We start from the raw sequence: 21,454 nt of genomic DNA on the forward strand, positions 1-21,454 counted from the left end.
TTTCTGAATTGCGTCTTTCAAAAATAATGGGGTTCTTTGCCCATTTTCCATTAATTTACATTTTTCATAGAAAATTGCCTTGGATCAGATACCTTTTAAGTAACATCTTTTGGGTTTTTTTTTTTTTTCCATTACTTTAAAAAAGTGCAGCCATAACTAATCTTAATCTTTCTCACTCCCATAACTAATCTTAATCTTTCTCACTCTCCCTATATCTTTTCTGTTGGACATTTGATTCTTTCTTTCCTTGTTTATTTTCCTATCATGTTTACCATTTTTATAGCCTTTGTTTTTTTGAGATTCCATTTCTTACTTTTCAAGTGTTATAAATATACTGTTAGGAATTTTTGCTTTATTTTGCTGTTCACTTTCTCACAAGCACTGTGTTCTTTGCTTTGTAAGAGTTTTCTTACTAAATTATGATTCTGTTGTGTGGTGAGTGGTATTGTTTTCTACTTTACACAGATGAGAAAACAGAGGCACAGAGCAATTACATAACTTGCCCAAGTTCCCGCCTATTAAGTGTGAGGAATGGGATGTGGACCCAGGCAGTTTAATTCCAGAGCTCAGGCTCCCCATTGCTACAGAAATATCAGCTCATTTTCTTGGAGAGACACTTTCAAAGGCTGCCTTTTGTCCCCTTTCCTTTATCCTCTGTATGTTTTACATTCTTGCACATTTCTTTTAGGAATTTTCTTCTTCCCTTCAAGCTGTAGATTAACATTTTAGAAAACACTGCTTTCCCTCTCCTGTGTCTTTCGTACTGCATCTCTGTCCTTCCAGGTCACTAGCTCACTGCTGGGATGTCCTCAGGCTCTGAACATTTGCCCTGTAACATTCAGTTGCTGACTCAGTTCTTTTACTTTTGACTTCCAAGTAGTCTGAGCATTTTAAATGTTATTTTCCTTTAAGTCAGTTCCAAGATGATGTTTGCCTCTGCTAAGTGTATTTCCTCTAAGCTACTGGAACCTTCTGTTCTGCAGATTGCTCCTTGGTGCATTTGGAAAGAAATTGCCAAGTCTCTTTTTTGTGCATATGCTCGTTTTTCAGTTCCTGGAGACTGGACAGAATTTCCAACTCTTTTTCTACATTTTCCTTCTTCAAGTTTCGCCTCACTCTCCCAGGATACCTCTACCATATTGTTTTCTCTCCAGCCCACTTCACTTCAGAATACCCTGTTGTTCCAAATGCTTGAATCTACCAGAACCTTCTACTGTCTTTGTTATTGTGACAAGAGTTGTGTTTTAATCAACTAGGATATGTCATTCTGTGAAAACAAATGGCTACACATTCTAGAAACTTTAGTAACTAAATTTTGTTATTATTTTTCACCTGATCTACGTCATCTGCTTCTTTCATTTTTCTTATAAGAATTGTGCCTTAATGATTCCCAAGAAGCTCGTGATAAGGATGTGGCTTTACATAATAATCAATTTACATGAACTCTAAATATTTATTGACACTGCGATTGAAGACACAAGTCACTTAAGAAATCCAGTGCAGCGGGAAGATGACAGGCATGCAGTCAGAAAGAAGATGCCAGTCTTTGCTCTTGGTGGTTCTTGTTGTCCACCTGACCTTAGGTTCTGTGCCATCTCCTCTTATTCTCAGCTTTGTTACTTGTAGAGTGGAGGATTAATGATACCTCACTCCAAAGGTGAGGCTCAAATGAGACAAAAACCCCACATGTGTTTTACAAATTGGAAATAGCTACACAGCAGGTCCAGATTGTTATTATATTGACTCTCAAAGCATAGAGATGGAAGTTTGTCAAGTGCATAAAATATTTAGTGAAAAGGAATGGAAAATATGACTTGAATGGTATAAGAATTTCATTTATTTGGTTTTCTACTGAGCATCAGGAGTTTTCTTAAAATACTGAAATCTGCACTTTGGGTTTTACTTAATAAAAGAAAGTTTCTGCGTAGGCCTGTGAATATTTGAGCATGTGAGTTTGGGTTGGTAACACGTTTTGCTGACCCAAATATTGTCATCCAAAAATAATACTTGTGTGGGTAGTTCTGTTTCTTTCTATGATAGGGTGGCTTTTCCAGTGTGATTCATAGGCAAAACAGATGGCCCACAAGGACGTGCAGCAACATGGTTATTATGGAAGAAGTTCTACCTGGGAACCCCTTGCTTCCTTCTGTGAGGAGTCATCTCACTCCCACAGGAATGGTGATTTCAAGGTTTTATCTATCCACATGTCCAATTATATACCAGATTGCAAGCCAACACAAAGAATCGCTGAAAACAATGTTAAAAGGATGATTTATCCCATTTTATGCCCCTATGAAAACTGCTGAATTATTACACCATTTCAAGCCATTAATTAATGAAGACCTCCGTATGAACAAAACATGGAGGATAAAGCTAAAATTTTCAGTTGTTTTAAAAACTGAGCTTGTTAACATGATTCCAATTTATTTTATTCTGTTGATTGCTTTGTCTTTTAGAGTTGTGGTCATCATCTGAGTGGTGAAGTTGCTTGTATCCTATACATACAGACGGATATCAGCTGTTTCCCAGGACGGAGCCTCACTCCGTACCAGGTGAAGGGATTTTTTGCTTGTGTGTTTATACTTCCCTTCCTAATTTTAGGATTGCCTTCTTTTCTGCCTTATTGCAATCATTCTCTGAAACCTCTCCCCTTGGTGCCAGGTTGAAGAATAATATCTTTTCTCCATATTATTTATGTCCTTTGCCTGTTTGTAGATAGCTAATTCACCCCTCAACTTGTTGCTCTGCCAAGATGTACTCATTTAATGCTTTCATCTTTTATTATTAATCATTTTTCTCTGCATCTTATTCATTCTTCCATCTTGTCTCTGAACTCCTTCCAATTTCTCTGCACCTTTTGGATAATGAGGTGCCTGGATCCGAACACCAGGTGCAGTCCCATCAGTCCTGTCAAGGAGGGTCCCACTGCCTACAGGCCTCTGTGATGCCTTCTTGTTCCCTGAGGTGCTCATTAGAGAGATGATGCCTGTCTCTACAGGCAGAGTCAAGCACGACTCCATCTCCCCCCTTCTCCAGCAAATCCCTTCTGGCTCATTCTTCTTCCAGAGAGAAAGACCCAGAGTTTCTCTCCCTCTCTCTCACATTCTTGCTCTCTGTCTCTCACTATAGTTCTGTCCCTGTTGTTCTTTGTTTGTAGTTTACTCATCCTGCCTGACTCATGATCTAATTGATCTGTTTGTTTCCTGTTTCTCTGTTTTTCTTGATCTAACTCAACGCCCTCCCAGTTCCGTAACTTTATACTTGGTGCGGATGGCAATCTCTGCCACTCTGACTTGCACGCACATCCATCTCTCAACCATACTGGTGTCTTTCACACCTCCAAGGAAAAAGATGCTTTTATTCTCTTACGTTTATCTAATATCTTGCCTTTTCATTTTTTCAATCAAATCACTATGTAGTTTGGCATTCTGTTAGGCTTGGAAATTTAATTATTTCATGGTTTCTCAGAGAATTGAGCTGTACATTATTTTTAATACTACCATTTGCAACTTAATAAAATAACATCTAGTTCAGTTTTTGTCCATACATTATATATTTGGGGGAAAGATATAATAGGTATGGTATCTCTGAAATAGTTATGATGTAAATAATGGTTTGTATTTCTTAATACTTGTTAGTCCTTTCTTCTCTCACTCCATTCTTTCCTGTCTTTCCTGCTTCCTTCCTCCAATCACATAATGGTTACGGAAATCCTACCATCTGCAGGACAGTGTGAGGAAGAGAAAGCAGCACCTGTCATGCTAGACCCTGCTCTGAAAGTGAGGAACTGCAGCCGCATCAAATCGCTTCCATTGTCAGTTGTGTTCTCATACATAAGAGTGGGGTTCAAAAATATGATGATTAAGTGAGAATAAGATGGCATTTTATTTGCAAATATAGGAATAGTGAGAGATAGATCCCAAATAAAAGTTTGGGGTCAGATTGAGGAGGACCTCGAAAACTCACCAAGTTACATGTAAAACAACAAAAGACTCCCATTGCCTGCCAGGTGACTTTTATCAAAACACCTTCAAGAGTATGAATGTGGTTTGCATATGAATGGAGAATTGAAGTGAGGGAGGCTGGAAAAGGAGCTTTGAAAATATTATAATAGTCCAGGAACTAAGTAGTAAAGACAGATGAAGGTTAGAGCTTGGAGGAAAATTTGAATCTCATACTATAGATTTGGGAGCCAACTTTAAAATTAGTGGCTAGTCAAAAGTGGTTAGATGGAGTCTCATACCACCTAGAGTGTCTTCATGGCTAATCCAGACTCCTGAATATGCCTCTGTGGCTTGCTGAAAGGGGGTATTTGGAGATGGTAGTGTGGAAACCGTAATTGTTACAGTCCTCTCTCAGTTGCTTCATATGCTTACAATTGGTTACAGAATTTTCAGGTGCAAGAGTCGTCATTGTCAGAGTAAGTTAATTTTAGGGTCTAGTGTGACTAGGAAAAGGAGGAGTAACCAAAGGGGGTCAATGGACCAAGAGACTAGGATCAGTCAGGGAAAAGCTAGCGGCTGCAGTGAGAGATTGATGTGATTTACCAAGCCGGTAGACACAAGAGGCGCAGTTGGTGGGAATGGGTGAAGAAGTTAAAGTAAGGAATTTGTGAGAGACCAAGGAATTCTGAGCTTTTGCTTTCAGTAGAATAGAAAAACTTCTGAGTGATGTTGCAAATCAGTGTGCTTTAGCTGACTAAAGTGAAAATTTGAAAACAGAATATTGTTGGGGAAGGGGACTACACCTCTGGCCAGCAGAGGTTTTGTTATTTTATTCTCTTTTGTTTTCTCCAAATAGTGATGATGCATGTAAAGCTATGCATTAATGCTTTTCCTCTACTTACAACTTTTGGGAAAGAAAAATTAAAAAGGAAATGGCTGATCATCTTTAGGCACAGTGTGAAGGACCCAGACATCAGAATATTTGAGCACTTTAGATAAAATATATAAGGTTTAGGCAAGCATCAAATAGTGGAGAAAAGATACATAAATTGTACAGTGCGGACCTGTTTACCAGATTATTAACTTCTTTGTAGAAGCATCTTTCAGAACTTAGTCTCACTTGGGAAAATGAATTAAAAATCTTTCTGTTAATATTTTGAAAATAGCCACAATCTTTTATTGAAGTTATTTTCATTTAGTAAACTACACCAGTATTTCAGCATTAACATCACAATTGTTACCTTGTTTGATATTAACATAACTTATTTATTTACTGCCACGTTTTTAGTATGGACTTTATTCATCTAAGCAAGTAAGAATGACTCTTTTATAAAATGAAGAAATAGAGTCAAAGCCCAGATCTTTTTTTTAAAAACCTGACTTAAATAGTAGGCTTGTGTCAGGGATCATGAGACTTTCTATATTTCTAAGTGGCATTTATTCCTGAAGCATGTCAGCTTCCCTGCACAGTGACTTACTGTTTTTATCTTTATAAAGAGTAAAGTAAACTATTATGCAAACTCACTTCCATTTGGGAACTGTGGTGCCAAGTGTTAATGGCATCATTATTCCAAACAAAATGTGTTAGAACTATTACATTTTGTGATAGGTTTCTTGTGGGAATTTCTATGAAGGGTTTGTAGTTTGTAAGATATTCGCATGGCATAACTATTTTCTTCTTACTATCTATTATGCTAATGATGTTCTTGGTAGACAGATTGGTCCTTTTATAAAGACATGTCAATTTCTTAACTTTTGCTAGTGGTCTGTTGAGTGTATCATTTATACTAAATGAATCTGGGTTATAAATAGGTGATAGCTTTGGAGGGAAATAGAAACAACACATAAGGGAATGGATGGGGTTTGCTCCTAAGTTGGTAAGCAGCTTAAAAGTATTCAATATTGAATTAGAATGCTGGCAGGATCATAAGTCTTAAAGAGAGACTTGTTTTTCTCAACAGAGAATTTTGGAATTTTATTGTTCTTGACAATCTCCTTATTCCTTCAGGTTATTAGAATCAAGCTCCAGCATTCTTATAAAATACTTAAAAGTTGGAGACTGCTTTATTATATGAAGAATTACTTATTTTACAGCATAATATGAAATATAAATATAGTAACACCTTATTTTGTCTACATATAGCACTTCTAAGCTAATATATGTGATATATAAATATATGTCAGAAATAGGTGATTAAAAATTACCAATCTTCAGAAGAAAAATCAATATAATTGAATAAATCCTGATAAGTTTGGACTTTAAAGCACATGAGGTAAAATGAAGAAAATTGTATAAATGTGATGAGTCATATTGTTCATTCATTATTTCAACAGCGTAGCATTAAATTGTTGTTAATTAGGGTGCCTCAGTTTTTTAATGAGAAATCAAAGACTGATTGCTTGTTATAGGATTGGTGCAAAGACTACTCTGGTTATATCAGACTCTTTAATAATTTGCATTCTAAGGGAGGAGGATATAGCTCAACTGTTAGAGTGCAAGTTTAGCATGTAAGAAGTCCTGAGTTCAATCCCCAGTACCTCCTCTAAAAAATAAATAAATAAATAAGTAAACCTAATTACCTCCCCCACAACAACAACAACAGCAACATAATTTGCATTCTATTGAAGAGCTAACCTGCATTAGAAATAAATATCTAAAATAATATAAAGCATTCATATCTGTAAATATGGTACACCTAGAAGGTAAAAAAAAACTATTATTATTTGATTGTAGTTTTTCAAATGTGTTTCACAGTCACTGAGTATATAAATGAATAATTTACAGAATGTCTTTCATTAACACTATCAGTAGGGGCTGCTCACTGATTTGCCCATAACTGAAGATTCATGTACACTTTCATATTACTCCCTAGTGTAAAATATGTTAAATTTCAGTATGACTAAATGTTTTTAGGACTTTAATATGTACCCATGGCAAAGAAAATAAGTCGCTGACCCATCAGGGAGATTAAAATTAATGCCATCACCTCATAAGCACCAAGCTCTAATGGACAAATTAACTAGCCTCCTAGTGACTTAGTGCACAGTAAGAAATGCATTTTGTTAATTATCATCTCTTAGCAATGTATTTTTAAATTACAAGAGAAAATAAAAGTATTTGTATCATGCTGAAATATTTAGGGGTGAAGGGTACTGATAGCTTCATCTCACATTGAAAATGTTTTTTAAAAAAATCAGATGGATTGGCAGAATGGATAGATAAGTCATAAAGCAAATATAGAAAAATGTTTATCATTGAATCCGGGTATGGATATATGGATGTTTGCTGTACACTTTATGTTTTATAAATATTTAACATTTTTTATAATAAAATTTGGAAAAACATTTGCAACCTAAGAAACTATTACATCATTTTTGAAAGCAATCAATGTGCTAAAACATGAAGGGAGCTGCCAATAATAACATGACATAGTTCCTTATAAGTAGAAAGACAAGCTAGGCTGTATTTTAAAAAATGAAGTATATTTCATAAGTTAATTTGAACTTTAGCTAAATTCCTTTCAGACATATGCATTTTATGAAAAAAAAAAGATTTTGCTCTTTTCTCTAGATTATGTGTTTAAACCTAATTATTTTTTATGATTGTCTATTATTCAGGGCTCACCTAAAGTTATCACCTTGCGCTGTATTTTCATCAATGGGCTTATTCAGTTTTACGAGTCTCTCTGGTAATTTACAAAGCACACTTTATTCTGCACTTCTACTGCCCTATTAACAAGGAAACAATCTCTACTACTGTATTTTAAATCATTGCCATCCCAACCATTACTTCATTTGCAATAAAAAGCACAAATAAACTCAGCAAGTGCATTTCATAGATGTCTGTTTCTGAAGTGTTAATGAGTACATGCCTGGTCAACCTTGGCACAGAGGAAAGGCAGACCCCCCACATGAGGCTGGATGGGGTACCAAAGTGTACCTCTCTGTCCATCCCCCTCTCATCTACTAGTCCTTCCAGGTTTTGTTCCATCTTGTTTTGAAATAAAACATTTAAGCAGTCTGGTAGAAGATAACTATTATCAGCCACTATGAGTTATCAATATTTGAGTTTTAATTAATGTATATCCTAGACAGTCCTACGAAAATGGGGCACAGGGAAAGTTTGGAACTTAGAAGTTCTCTGATGTCTGTAACATCTGAACATGTCTTAGTTCATCAGGCACCAGGGATGAAGCAGCGTGGAGGCCAGGCCGTCAGGAGTAAGCTAAGGCAGGTGCTCGGTAGGAGGAGCTAGATAAGGCCTCTTTGGGTTGAGTTGATGGAGAGACAGTCCACACCAGGGCTAACCATCTTTGGATGATCTGTGTCCATACCGCATGCAATAGTCTTTATAGAGATGACCAGTTCAAAAAGACCTTTGATGACAAATGATGTTTGTGTCTCTGCCATACAATTCTGATATTTCCACTGATATTTTTCACTGAAACAAGTACAGTATAAAGTCATTATAATGCCTTGAGTCCTACTAGTCACGTACTTTTTAATGTCATCAAGATTAGAAATTACCTATAAAGAGTTATTCATCTCTCACAGAATCAGGGTCACAGCTTTCTGATAATTGCCCAGTAGGAACAAGTGCAAATGTCCCAATTTCTGAGGCTACTTGACTTTGATTTGTGTGGGCGCCAAGAGCAAAAGATTGACAACTATGCTTGGGCTTTCTGCTATCTCATTAGGTTGACAGAATAACAACATTTACCGTATGGGTGACAAGCAGGTGGTCAGTTTCTTATCTGGATCAATATTTGTATTTGTTTCCTAAAGTATACTTTTTATAGAAATTATTTGGATAATGAGATTATAAATATGTATTTGAAGGCATATCACTAGTACCTAATCTTAGCAACGCTCTTTTATCATAAAATTATTGCTAGCTATCATATGCTCTGTTGGAGCTCTATTGTTCCACTGTTTTCCAAGCATAATCAATAGCTCTGTTTTCTCTTACTGTTAGATATTACTAACTTTTTACATACTTCTTCAGTCTGAGATCATTTTCATCCTTGCCAACTTGTCTTTTCCACAAACCAACATAGGTTTATGCTGTCTTCATACTTTACTGCTGTTCCTTTTTAGGCAAGAGTACAGATGTCTTTTGGCTACCAAATCGTTTAATTTGTTCACCTGAGATCAAATTTAGTGGTGAATGTTGGTATATCCTTCACTTGTTTATGGTTAACAATGATCTTTCCATATGCAGCTTTTGCTAAGAGGTCAATTCAGTCATTACTTACTGCACATTTCAGTAAAATTTGTCCAACAGATGTTTGAAATAATCAAAACCTAAGATCAAAAAGCACTCTCTTTGTATAAACAAATACTTTTCTACAAGTAAGTGTGGGTGTAAAATAAAACATAAAACACAACAAGGAAGGAATCAAAGCATTGATAAATGATTAATAAATCAGAGGGAAGCAGGATATTGTAGACTGATCATATTTTCCTGTATTCATTATCAGGCCATAGCAAACATACCATAATGAACATCTGAAATAATTAGAAAGTAAAGAAAACAATTCTGGATGTATAACACATTTGTAAGAAGTTTTCTTTGCAAATTAGTTTTGTGGGCTTTTTCATTATTTTAATCCAAGTGAACTTAGAAAACTTCTGATTCTTTTTAGAGAGGATCTAAAATTTGTGAATTTATAATATGAATGACAGTTTATTTAACATTTTTTAGAAAAAATCTAACATAAAACCTCAGGATGGCCTAGAACCTTCAGTTCAATATAATGAACTGAATATGAAATATTAATGCAAAAAGGTATTATATGAAATGCTTTGAGAATATATAAAGAATGGTATTCAAATAAAATAAAATATAATAATTAAATTAAAAACTGTATGCCTGAATGATTATCACACATACACACAAATTGATTATGAACTCAGTTTTAACCAGTACTGAAATATATTCTTGTCAGGTTATTAAATCATCTGATGAAGAACTATATACTTTCTGGAATTGATTTTGAAAGCAATCTGTTACTGTTTGTTAAGAACATCACACAGTTTTTGTTTGCTTATATGTTTGCTTTGTTTAGTTTTGTTTTAGTTTGGGATTGTAAGATTTCCAGAAATTGTTTGTATGAGTAAACGTAGATAAGTTTACCTGGTTTTACTGAAGATTTCCAAAGTGAAGAATGAAGGAAGGAAAGAAGACAGATTATTCAGGCCCAAGGGAAGGAAGGAGAAAATGAGCAAACTTCATGAATAACAATTTATTTTCTCTCTTCAACTTTTATATAGGTTTTCGGTGGTTATTTCCTTATGTCGCTTGTCTTTTAGTCTCAGTAATATGAGATAGCTTCTCTTATTCCATAGAGGGGTGTGTGTGTGTTTATGTATGTGTGTGTGTGCACATGTGTATTTCTTTGTTGCAAGTAACAGTGCTATTTAAACATTTATATTGCTTAGCATTTGAAGAAAGTTCAAGTGATATTAAGCGTTTTCAATATTATAACTGGGTTAAATTTATTTTTAAAACTTTGGAAACATTATTTTGAAATATTATTTTGTTGATCCCACATATACAGTGAAAGAAATTCACAGGAAACACAAAGTAACACCATCACCACAGAGGGAAGTCAGTGTGAATGAAGTTAGCTTTGGAGTCTCTCTAGTGGGACTTGATTTTGGTACCACAATAAGGACATTGTTATACTAGGATTCTACCTACCTGGTGAACTTCGATGTAAACTCAAAAAACAGCAACATAGAAAACCTTCAATGACTGTAATCTTCTGGCTATAAACCTAGCAAAAGCTGGAAAATACAGAAAAGTGTAGGAGATATGAAAATGAAGCTTGAAGATTCAAGCAGTAAGTTAATATATTGCATTTGCAAATTCTCCTGCAGATATGATTTGATGGATGGTCCTACTTGCAGTGATACATTTTTTAATTTCCCAGAAAAGCACTTAGAATGGAAATTTCCAGAGCTTCTCAGTTCACAGTACCTTAGCAGCTCAGTAAATTGTCCATGGCACCATTAGGGCAATAAACAACCAACCAAGAATTCTGTTTATTAAATAGTTTCAGCCAAACAGTTTATTAGTTATGGCCAGACAACTTAGTAAGTGTTTATGACCTGACAACCTAAATCGAAAGGAAAAATAAAATTAATATTTTTATTTTATTCTTAAATAGCCTCAGTTACTTATTAATGGGGGTGGGAGGTGTGTGCATAGGCATGTTGGGCCCTGCACAGTTTCTCAAACCTTGGGAACAGATTGAACACTGTCAACTTCATGACCTGTTCCACGTGGATTTTCAGGAGGTACTTACTTTTTATCTCATGACCTGCAGAAAACCCGGTTCTGCACAGCTATGACACCCTTGAAAGGAATGTTGCCCTCTCTAATGTTGAAACTGTGAAACACCTTGAGCAGTAATTTGTAACTATCTAACATCTGTGCCTGACAGACGTTGAATGCTATTGTGTTTACCTTGACATTTTAAGGTACCCCGCAGCACCCGCTGTGAGTTCGCTTAGCACTCCAGAGTGCCTTGGCATACGGTTTTGGAATCAAGTAAACTGTAAGATGCTAAAGTGAATCTTAGTCCCTGAATCTTAAAACTGAGACGTCAGAAAGCCTCTGCCAGAGTGAAATTACATGGGAGGCACCATAAAGCAACTATAAAAGCTCATCTCTTATTCTTGACTCTGAGCGTTTTCTAAGTCTCCTTATCACAGTTGTTTCTCAGCATTTACAATATCTTTCTGTGGCTTTGGAAGTTTGATGTTAGCATACACAGCGGTTGTTTGAGGCAAATATTACTTGTATGTTTTAAGAAAATAATATTATCAGTGTCTGTTAGGACCTTATCATTTTGACATGGCATTTTAAGAATTGGGCTGAATGTTTGTCAGAATTTCCAGCTACACATTTCACTCAGAAGAGCTACCTTTTCCCCAGCAGTCTGTGTTAGATGTACTGTAGGAGAGGAGGTTTTCTGTCCTCTTGTGTGTGTATCCTAACTGCAGACAAACCCTGAGGTGCTCTTAAGTCAGGGGATTTGAACTAATTTTCCAGTTTTTCTAATTTTTGCATTTCAGTCACCCAGTTAACTATATAAACATTGTTTCCTTTTAAAAACAAATATCTTATGGAAATGTGTATTTACTCTCAGCTAAGGAACTCGGTGGGTTTTATCTGGATTATTGGACAAAATCAAGTATGAGAATTTTTAAACTAGATGATGTTATCTGTTTCTTGAACAATAAACTGTGAGAACCGTGAGTGTCCCCAACTGAAGGCTCAGAACCAAAACCTAAAGCAAGTTATACTGAAGTGAACCATCAAGAATATAAATCCATTTTTAACTGAAAAGAAAAACAGAAAATATAAAAGCATAGAAGTCTTCTTACATATCTCAAGCAGGGCTAATATTGATCATTCATGGAGATCCCTAATTCCCATAAGTGACATTCTTATGATTTTGAATTCAAATTTTGAATCATTTATTTTTTTCCCATCTGTTCAATTTTAATCCCAATTTCCAACCACCTACTTTGTTGGTAAAGTTTCCACACCTTTAAGTAAATTAACATCATCATAATCTCTGGCTGTGGTAACAAATTAACTGGCTTTAGTAGCAGGGATAATTTGTTTAATTTTTATTCACTGGTTGAAATCACTTCTCATCTCCTAGACAATAGGTGTTTGAAGGAAGAAACCCAGAACTAGTAGTGCTGGGCGGGCTGGTTTGTCTGGGACCTTGTGAATTCTCTCAGTTGAAAGACTCCTGAAAATCTAGAGGGTGAAGTAGCAGGGAGTTGGTCATATGAATGAAGGCATTTGGCGGTAATGGGAAGGGCATTTCTCCTATGTTGTATGTTCAGGACTGACTGGTTATTTCCCGTCTGACTACGAGACAAAGCAGTAAAGTAGCCTATACTGTGATGTGCAATATCTAGGTAAGTGAAACATTAGGAGAAAATAATAGGGTACTAGAAGAACAAATAATCTGATTTTTTTTTAACTTCATAAAATCCTATCACCTAAATGTTAGAAATATTGAGTGTGCGTCTATATGTGCGTGTGTGTATACGTACACACACCTATATATGGTGTTTGTTTGCAGATTTTGCCTCTAAATTGTTCATGACATTTTATTTTTCATGATTGATATTGAATTGCTTTCTGTCTAAGTAATTAGTAGCACTTCTATAGATAGAGGCATATTTACAGATAGTTAGAAATAGGGATGATTAGAATGATGGAGAGAAACTCTGTCCCTGTGCTTACAACTGTGAGTGAATAACATTAACATTGTGGTGTGCAGCACAATGAAACCCCTCCCTGGAGGAATGTAAATGTTTACCTGGTTCACTCTCTTCATCCTAACTGCTATACCAAAGTGCCTTCTTTTGGGCTTTCTATTCCTTAGGCTCTTTCCTTGAAGTGTCCGTGTTTGGTCTGCTACTCCTCTGAGCACCCATACAGATTTGCAACATACTTTTTGAGCTGGCTTCACAAGTCTGCTAACACGTTACCAAAATAATCTGCAGATTTTGCTGTGTATTTCTTCATAAAAATAGATATTCAGATGTATTTGTAAAATGAGAGAAGACTGGTTCTTGCCACTCTTCCATTTGTTTTACCTATGAAATTTGCCAGTGTGCTATATTTTTGCTTTTGGAAGTATGACTAATTTCTTTCTATCAGTACAATGGTATGTCATCTTAACTGCAGACCTGAAGGATTTAAAAATAGTATATGTGAAATGTAATGTTGCTAACATGTGTACATCTGTATACATATTGCAGAATTATAAAAACCTTACTAAAGATCCTTACAGAAATTCTGGTGGTTGTGTAAATTGGGTTCATTTTTCTGTCCTGTCAAGTCTAAGGCCAAAAATATCTCTATACTGGGAATCCCTTCCCTTCTGTCTCAGAGCAAAATATATTTTCTACCTCGGGGGACGAGGATGAAGGGTGCAGATCTCCACATTTTACAGAAGTTTTAAAGCTAGCTTTAAATTCACCTCTTATTTTATTTTAATTAATTTAAAATTAAAATTTTGACAGTGGTACTCGATTCAGTTACAGGAAAACTTTTAAGTTTGTTTGAAACATCTATGGTACAGTCAATCTCCCTTTTCAGTTGTAAATTTTGTGAAATCTGAATACACACCAGGTGTTTCTAATGAAAATTTAGCATTCAGATAGGTAAATGCTGAAAGTGTAAAATGCACAGCTGATTTCAAAGACCTAAAATGAAAAAAATAAAGTGTCTGATTAATACTTTATCTATTGATTACATGTTAAAGTGATGATATTTTAATATGCTGGATTAGATAGAATATAATCATCTGTTTCACCTGTTACTTTTTGCTTTTCTTATGTGGCTACAAAAAAATGTTTAAAATGCATATCTTGCATTGTATTTTTATGGACAGAACTAGTATATATTTTAGAATTGGATTATATTAAATATAATATTACATATAGTAACATATTTTATGTTATTTTTATTTCTAACCATCTTGAAATTACTGTGATAATAAAGTTAATTTACTTTAGAACTTATGTGTCAGGTACCCTGGTAATCACTTTACTCATATAGCTGACTGTATTCAAGTGCACCATGTCATCTCATTTTCATGCCTAACTGCATGTAGCGTCATGACAGATATGTAGTTGGCATCCATTATCATTCTTGTGAATGAGTAATTTTTAAGATGCTCTTATTGAAGATACTTTTTGTCTTATGGGTAAAGGTATGATAGACAGGGTTATTGAAAAGAGAAGAAAGATTTTAGCAGATTGTCTCAAGTAGACTTCCTCTTGATGTTACTTTTCCCAATTAAAGTGGCGATGTCTTAGCCTTTGGCATTCCCAGAGAAAGTCTTTTCACTTCATGGCTCAAGAGGGAAATACTTAGGAAAAAAATGTATAAGATGAATTATATTTATTTTGAGAAACCATCTCTCAGCCAAAGAGAGAAAAGGTTATTACATTCACATCATATTGCTTGTCTGGGAATCTTTCTAGTGAGAAAGCAAAAAGAGCCATAAAATTAAAGAAAATATTGACAGGGTTTTCAGACACTAAGAAATGGCAGCCCCTCTTTCCTTTCTTATGAAGAATCTCTTTCTGGGATCTCTGAAACCAAACAAATATCAAAAGGCTTTATTCTTCTTTCTGAAAGATGTCTGCATCCTGTTCTCTAAGATCCATGACGAATGCAAATTGGGAAAGTGCTGTATTACCACGGAGAATGATTAAATAAAAATAGGACCACCATGAGACAGTTAGATTCTTTATGTCCCTGATGTAGTCTATGTCTTTTATAAATAAATTCTGACATCTTTAGAAAGTTTTTATTATGTAGTTTTAAATAAGGCTGTGATTTCATGTCTCAAAATAAATTTTGACTTTTAAAATAAAATTCTTATGGTACTAACTCTAGCTGATATTAAAGCTGTAGATGAAACTAAGCACTTTTCAACATTTTACTAGGCATTTTTGGCTCAAAAATCTGTTATATTGGTAAAGAAATAACTCATTAAGCTTTAAGTCAACAATTGAATAATTTAAAAATTGGGGGAGAAACACTAGCAAATTGTATTTCTTTAGTGATATTGATACATCACTGTTTAGGAGTTCTTATACACTCAAACCAAGGAAAATTCATTATCTACTTCCATATAATTCACAGAAACACATTGTTTTTCTTGGTTATTTCTTTTCTTTTTTGGGGGGGAGGGTGGCTGTTAAATTTAAATAGTAACTTAATGTATTAAAGCTCTGTTTAAATGCAATTTTTTTATTCTTTTTCTATTCTTTGTTTTTGAGTGCAAAGTGCATTGCACACATCATAAATTAATACTGAGAAATCCAAATTTACCCCAATAGGGTCTCTCAGTGATGACTTTATAAACTAGGCCCTTGTTTATTCTGTGTGTGGCCACTTTGGCTATTAGTAGGGGATACACTGACTGCCTTTTCCCAGATTTATGAGACTTGGCAAAAACCTTGAGAAAACAGAGCCCTGCTTCTCTCAATAGAAAACATTATGAGATATTAAATAAACATTAATTTAGGTAAACTGGTACTACTTGGCCCAATAGGAATACGCTCTTATTGGGATTTCACTCTGATGGGTGAAAGAATTCATGAGAGGAAATTGGTTTATAGAGGTCACAAAGAAGGTACCCTTAAGTGATAGCTAAGACTTTGTCTTTAGAACATCTTCTTGCTCATTCACGGAGAGGGCAGTGCTTCTCTGCCAGGGAGGCACGCAGCATGTCCTTCTCCCAGTGGGGAAAGATCAAGAGAACATTCAATCTTTTAAAAATCAGCACAGAATGCCTGGTAGCACAATGATTAATTTTCTCTGGATTCCAGCAAAAGCTTGGGGAAATAGGCATCCTGCGCAGTTGGTTAACACATGGTTTTCAAATAACTTACTAACTCTTGATAACATTGAAATTTATGAAGAGGTTAAAGCATGCTTAAAAGAATAACTTGAACCTTTCTCTTGTCAACAAGTTAATGTCATGAAAAACAAAAAGGGGAATGATTTGTGTGGTGGATTAAAAATGAGAGAGACACAGCAGCTAGATACAGTATGTTACACCATCTGGATCCAGAGATGGAGAAACCAATTATAAAGAACGATTTGGGGACAAAACTGAAAATTTTAATATGGCCTGGATATTAAATAAAATGAAAGTTTATTGACAGGCAAATGGAGATAATTAACTTATAAATAGATTATAAAATAGAATATTTGATATGATCTCATTATGATTAAAAATATGTATGGAAGACTATGGAAAGAGTAACAAGACTTTAACGGCGATAACCTCTGAGTGGAGTGGGAATAGAAATATGATGTTTTTATTTTCTTCTTTTTGTTTGTCTGTGGTCTGTGTAGAGTGCAAACATACTACTTTGGTAATAATTGCAATCTATTTTTAATAACATAACTAACCAGCAGTAAAATTTACCTTGATGTTTACACCAAGATATTGTATATTGTGAAAGAATATTAAGAACCCTGTACTTTAGTCAGGGCAGTAGGTTATGTCTTTAGTTTGTGGGGTAGACAACAACAGGTTGCTTTAATGCTGCTAAGTTTTTCTTGATACTAAACTACATGGTACAAAGAACAACACTCAGACTTTGCTAAAAAATATCAAGTCTCTTTCTCTCCAATAAGAACTTGATTAAAGCAGATTTTTTTCTACTTTTGAGAATTCTAAATGCATTTTGAATTTTTAGGGTAACAAAACAGAACACATTGCTCTGATAAAATAGTTTCTCAGAGTCCTTACATTCTCATCCCTAGTCATCGTATGCATGCATTCATTTAGTATGAGGCCATTCCCTCAAAAAAGGTCTTGAAACTTGGATTAAGTAGACTTGACTCTTAATAAGGACTCTGCGGTAATCAGAAACTGTTAATAATGTGTTCATGTCTTGCATGTTGTAGACCATAGTTTACACAGAATAAATGACATATGACAGCCAGGAAATAAGAAATAAGATCTCTGTTGTAACAGGTAGGACCAAATTGTGTGCTGATGTTTAAAGTGACATCATGATGAAGAATGTCTCACCTTTTCTTTTTAATGTAAGGAATCTTGCACACATTAGGACAGTGAGACACCTTAAAGACCATCTTCATTAGTCCCTTCTTTTAAAATAAGGAAACTAGAGTTCACAAAGATAGAATAATTTTTCAGCAGTCACACTGATATTTATTGGCAGAGCATAAACCAGAATTTAACTTACGTGATTTCTAATATTGTGCATTTTTACTCTGCCAGACTAAATTTTTTCCATATTTGAGGAAGGGGAGAAAATGCAGAAATTTAAGTAAGTTGATATGCATTACAAGAAATCATATTGAAGTTACAAATGAAAGCTTGAGGGTAAGCTGATTTACTCCTGGATGACCAAATATCTCCCTCTAAAAATTTAAGAACAGTAACCTTAAACACATCAGTTCATTTCCATAGATGCTATATGTTTATTTTAGCCCATTATATAATATATAGTGTCATATAATACCATTCACATTAATTAGTTCTCATGTTTAGAGAACATGTGACTCTACTAAGAATTACAAGTCCAAATAGTCACTTGTTACTCATCTTAAGATTGATTGAATATAAGTAGGCTGATTATATTTTTACTCTAATTTGGATTTCAAAAAGAAACGACTCTATTATGTTCTCCAAATGTCTTTCTTTTTTCAATTTGCGCATCAACTGAGATATGCAATTTGTAACCACATCATGAAAGTATGTTTGAACATTTTTATCGTCCCATTTGGCATATCTAGAGAGGAACAATGCCAGGTGAAAAAGAGAGATCAGAGTGTATTTACAGTTTAGAAAGAAAATCATTCTTCTTCTAAAGTGGAGAAAATAAGGCTTTTTTCAGCCTTCTCATGCCCAGTAAGTACAATGCTGCAAATGAGAACTGTCATTGCTTTGAATGTGGTTACTCTGTTTAAATACTAAAGATGTTTTAAATGTTCACAGTAAGCCTACTTAATGTCACTTAGGTAAGTTGTCCTATTTAGATGATAACTTCCTTGTCCCGCCTTTTAAATCTCTTGCATTTTTCTCCTTAGTGTTACCACATTCTGACACCTTATATTTCCTTTGTGTTTGGTTTCTGTTCCTTCTAAATACAAGCTGCTTGAATAGAGATTTTTTTTTCTGTGTTCACTCAGTATCTGTAGTGCTTGACACTTTGACACTTAGAAGGTGCTCAATAAATATTCTCTTGAATGAAGAAATCAATTCATAGTATCCATATAGTGGTTCAATTATTATTTTAAATCAGATAAATTAGAATATTTGTTTCCTTATGTTAACAAATACTGTATTTTATGCATTTGTATTGAAACTTATAATAGGGCTGTGTTCCTACCTGTCTTGGAGTTCTTGAATGATTATGTCTATGATACACTTGGTTTTTCTTGAGTAAACCTGAAATTCTAGAATCACTCTGAAACATTTTGACAAAATCTTAGTCAATATTATACTTAGTATATGTCACAGATGTAGAGGTGAAATCTAAAAATAAAGGTTAGTGCTCTTATTGCTAGTAAACTTTTCCTTCAGACCATCTGTATGGCTTTTTAACTTTAGGAAATTGGAGACAGTTCATCATGACTAGATCTGCCATACCGGAATTTTAGATTTAGAAAAGACCTTAAGGTTCCAGTAGTTCCAGCTTCTGTATTTTAAAGAAATGGACGATAAAACCTGAAGAGGTCTATCTCAGTCTATTTGAACTGCTATAACAAAATGCCACCAACTGGGCAACTTATAAACAAAAGAAATGTATTGTTCACAGTTCTGGAGGCTTGAAGTCCAAGATCAGGGCTCCAGCTTGGACTGTTTTGGTGAGGGCCCTCTTCCTGGTTCATAACCAGTGCCTTCTTTCTGTGTCCTTACCTGGTGGAAAGAGCGAAGGGGTCTCCCTGTAGCCTCTTTTTATAAGGCACTAGTCCCACTCGTGAAGGTTCACCCTCATGACTTAAGTACCTTCCCAAGCCCCCATCTATGATTGCCATCATCTTTGGAGGTTAAGATCTCAGCATATGAATTTTAGGGGCGGTGTGGAAACATTCAGACCATAGCAAGCTCAGATAAATTATCTGAGGACTAAAAGCTTGTTGGTAGCAGAACCTGGCCTCAAATTAATATCAGGAATCAGACTGATAGTCAGATATTCATTTATCCCTTGATGCTTTCCATTAAAGAGCATTCCATTATTATAAAAAGATGTTCATCAATTATGGTTGCTGTTAAAAAGAATGAAAAATTCTAAGAGGGTGAAAATGAAGTATCTTGGTTTTGCCCTTTGTGTGAAGACTATGTTGATTACACTAAATATAATTTAAAGTAATGGAGTCATTCAAAGAATCTGAGTGTTACCACCTAGTTTGATATTAGTTTCCCATGTATTTCAATGTTAAATGCTTTATACATCAATTTACATATTTACTCCATATTCTTTCTGTATTGCATAGGTCTTCTACCTAATATCATGTGCAGAAATAAATGAACACAAAATGAATAGTATTACAACTGCTGTGATATTTTGGTACAAGGGTGTTTAGTGATGGCATAGTCTGTATTTTTATGAATATGAGTAGTGTTATCTCAAGTTAAGTCATAAAATAACTCCATGATATACATTTCTTGTCACTGCATTTGTCATGTTACAAATAGAACATACATTGTCTGTTAGCCATGAAATGAAACCATGTTTTATATTTATCCAGTCTTTTTTTTTTTTAAACTTCTAATCGATTCCAATTTGATTATCATTATCAGGTTTTTTGATCCACCTTAGTTAACAGCTTATTAACTAGCACTTAAGGGGTAGCATTTTTTTTGTAGTTGCTGTTAGAGAACATGCTTGTGAAATTCCATAGTAAAATTAAAGAGGGAATAGCATCTCTAGGCTGAAAGTAAGACAAAAACATGGCAGACTGTTGATTAAATACTGCTGAAATATGTTTGGCTGAGAGAGCTGGAATTTTACAAAGATTAAAGAGAATCTTATCTGCTAATTTTTATCCTTTGATCACATGACAGAAATAATGAAACTTTATTTTCTAATAAATTCAGGAAAAAATATTCTGTATTTGTATTGTTTTAAAAAATAATTTTATTATGAAATGTATTATAAGTAATAGAGGATAGAAAACCTATCAAAGGTTTTATATCTACAAGCTGTAAACCTATTTTTAAAACCAGTTTAATGACTACTAATAAAATGAATATCCGTTGTTTTCCTGTTAAAAAGGCCCCCAAATGCAGAACTAGAACAAGATACAAGGGTGTTTCTCTGTTGTGCAGAAGGACTGATGTAGTCAAGGGTCCAGCGTCAGTAAGTGGCTTTGTTCTGCTCTCAGATTCTTTGTCTTGGTGCCCTGAGTGCTTTAGAGTGTTGCCCTCAGCTGCAGTGTCACCACAGCGGGCTGACAAGCACTTTGTCCATGTTGTAGCCTGTTTAAATAGAGAATGAGAGGGAATGGAAGCAAGCAATTTATTTTAAAGAAGCATTAAGTGCATTATACACATCCCTTTGAATTAGTCAGAATTTATGGACCCTGTCTCATCAGCTGTGAGAGAAGATGGAGGATGAGGCTTCTACCGTGTGCTTTACTTGAATTTAGGGCTGATGGGTTTTTACTCCTAACATGACGTATGGGTATTGACACCCGCTAATGTCAAGTAGGGGTGTGGATACTGGGGGATGGTTAATAGTTCCTGCCATACCTATATGCTTATTCCCACCGTAAGATAGAATTTTTTTAAAAATAGATATTCATTTTCAAGGAAAATACCATTTGTAATGCTAAAAGCTAACTTTTTATCTTTCATTAGTATTTCATTGTAGATTTTCAATCAGATCACACCTTACTATAAAGCACAGTAGTTGTTTTGTAGCTATATATGCAAATTGTAACCATAACTTTGAATATTTTGTCTGAAATGTGA

The 21,454-nt window shown here is 34.8% G+C and overlaps 1 protein-coding gene across 3 annotated transcripts in view; it reads left to right on the forward strand.

The window, feature by feature from the left end:
- Nucleotides 1–21,454, forward strand: part of SEMA3D (semaphorin 3D) — a 177,030-nt gene that overhangs the window by 23,764 nt on the left and 131,812 nt on the right. For 2 of the 3 annotated variants that reach the window (XM_010977991.3, XM_010977992.3), the window contains exon 2: nt 2,457–2,552. The exons of the other annotated variant lie outside the window; for it this stretch is intronic. The gene's annotated coding sequence lies outside the window, so the exon portion shown is untranslated. The remainder of the gene's footprint in view (nt 1–2,456; nt 2,553–21,454) is intronic. 3 annotated transcript variants of the gene reach the window in all.

This window comes from Camelus dromedarius, chromosome 7 (assembly GCF_036321535.1).
Source record: "Camelus dromedarius isolate mCamDro1 chromosome 7, mCamDro1.pat, whole genome shotgun sequence".
Taxonomy (NCBI): Eukaryota; Metazoa; Chordata; class Mammalia; order Artiodactyla; family Camelidae; genus Camelus; species Camelus dromedarius.